At 40.8% G+C, this 2,500-nt stretch overlaps 1 protein-coding gene across 6 annotated transcripts in view; it reads left to right on the top strand.

Annotated features, from left to right (window-relative positions):
• ZNF536 (zinc finger protein 536) overlaps positions 1-2,500 on the top strand; it is a 319,073-nt gene that overhangs the window by 105,420 nt on the left and 211,153 nt on the right. The window lies entirely within an intron of this gene.

Below are 2,500 nucleotides of genomic sequence, written 5' to 3'. Positions count from 1 at the left end.
ACCTCAGATAGATGGCAATATAGCAAAGTTGATAAAAGCGATTCTCAATTAGACTTTATTATTATTTTATTAAGGTATTATTAATAAACATCAGGGTGCAGCAGGCGTTAACACTATCCTGGTATTAGACAAGTGGACATTGAAGAAAAATCAAGGCAAGTTGCCTGTAATGAGAAAAAGTAGAAGGACGTGGCTAAACTGCAAATGACATGAAAAGCAGAAATATCATATATTTGTCCTTCAGGCCCAATCCTGCGGCCTTTCGTTGTGTAGTGGGTTCTGTTAAGTTGTGCATAAGTAGTTACGAATAAGCTCTAGTTCTATGAGTCAAGGCTACTTGACTGTTTCCCAAGAGAACAGGTAGAACACTTGGCTATATATATGTTTGTGTGTGTGTGTGTATGTATATATGTATGTATAGGTTTCTTTCATCAAGTCCAGTAAATGCAGACTGCTGTGTCTTTTCAGTTAGTTTTTACAGACGTATCTCGTTCTCTTTAAAAAGAAAAAGAAAAAAATAATCCACCATTAATTTCTAATTTCAATAAATTTCTTGAATTTAACTATAAAGTATATTTATGCACTAATTCAATAGGCTGACATTAGCTGTAATCCATAATATTATCAGCACTACACTGGTAGCAATTACGGTGGCAGTACATAACTGCAGTGTGTTTTGAGGGCAGTATTTTAATAAGGTAGGTGTTTAGTCCCCTGCAGCATAAAAACTGGTGATTTTGACTGCAGAGCTGCTTGGACTGGAAATCACAACAGTTGCCAGTAAGGTTTAGAAAGTGTGTGCCAGGCAAGGGAATCACTGTTCAATGTATTTACCCTCTGGGGAGGTAAAACACAGATGGGGGAGTTAGGAGTCTTCTAACATTTAGCTGATACATTAGTGGGTAGCAATTCTGCTTCAGGGATGTTCAAAGTAGTTCATCTACCAGTTGGGAATCATTATGGGCACCAGTACTGAGGATTAGATGTGATAGAACAATAAGGGACTGTAGAAGTACCGCTGTCCTCCTCCTGCTACAGACAAGTATTTATTTGATATCTTTTTAAAAAAGAAAACAGCAGTTCTGGATGAATCAGATGTTTTTAAGTATACGCACTAAAGCAACTATCAGCAGGGAGGATTCAGCTGTCGTGGACAAACATGACCAGGTAATATGCATTGTGACTGAAGTTATGTAAAACGTCCTATCTTCTTTACATACGTACTGTTCTTACACTATGAATTCTTGCCAGTTAGTTGATGTGAAGGAAGCTTGCTAAAGCATTTGCATTTGTATTTTTCTCCTAGGGAAGCAAATGCAGCACTAGATTCAGGAACGGGATCAGTTCCTGGATAAGCAATAAGAAATAAGGCTATGCCTTAAAAATGCAAGTTTTTGATGGAGGAAGGATGGTCAGGCTTTAAGGGAATGAAATGGCAAAAATCAGGAGAAACCAACTACTAATTTCTGTGGAACTGTGCTTAGTTATTATCACCTGGTTATCACCTGGTTATTTGTACCCTGTCGGTTTCACCTGGATGTACATTGTTTTGCTCATACATTTTTTTTCTATAGTTGTGAAGTTAAAACATTTCCCCAAATGTACAAACAAACAACTGATTTCATTGTAGTGCTGCCCGTGTGCAGTGAGATGAAATATGATTAGCTAGCTGAAAATGTGCAACTTTTCAGTCAGTAGTTAATTCAGTCCCAGAACTGTGTTTGCATAGGTTTGAAACAAACATAGGTTTGACCTCCTTGTTTACGTGCTCTGTACGTACAGTGAGTGCCTGATTCTGTAACAAGATACTCAACGATGTAGATTTTTTGAGACCCAGTAAAAGAAGCAGAATCCAGAGTTCTTCTGTATAGACCCATCACCTGCGTGCTGTAATCCTCTGAGGTTTCTGCATTTGGTACAGGCGCAATTAGTACAGGAGACGAACTCCCAGCGTTAGGCAGAAGACAAAATTCTTGTGCTTGGTTGTAGGACTGCTGAAGGGAGTGCTGTGGGAGCAGAGAGGGGCAGAAGCCTTCTGCTGGGCCTCCAGCCATGCTCCCCACAGATGCTGTTTTCTGTGGGCTTTACCCCAGACCACAGGACAAGAAGATGCACCTGAGAGAGGATCTTCTGCACCCACCCATGCGCGAGAAGCATTAGTGTAGCGGGTTTCTACCTTGTGCAGTAGATGCATACCTTTTTATTCCCTGCTTTTCATAGCTGCAGCTGTAAGCAACTAAATTATGGCCATTTCACTGTCAGAAGACTGCCAGTGGCAGAAATGGAGTAGGATTTATCATTAGTGCAGAGGAGCCCTCCCTGAATGCCCAGTCAGGTGCTGAATATCTATAGCTCTTACTGAGATCAGGGACAGCCTCTCTTTTTCTGCATCTTATGGAACCATCTTCGTTGCTGAGACCCCAAGGGCACATGGAAGCTTTTGGCTCATCTCTGAAGCTGCTGAGGCTGTTCTGTGGTGTGTTAAATACCCACTTCTGCC

Source organism: Excalfactoria chinensis, chromosome 11 (assembly GCF_039878825.1).
Source record: "Excalfactoria chinensis isolate bCotChi1 chromosome 11, bCotChi1.hap2, whole genome shotgun sequence".
Classification (NCBI taxonomy): domain Eukaryota; kingdom Metazoa; phylum Chordata; class Aves; order Galliformes; family Phasianidae; genus Excalfactoria; species Excalfactoria chinensis.
This window is presented reverse-complemented; position numbering and strand designations above follow the sequence as displayed.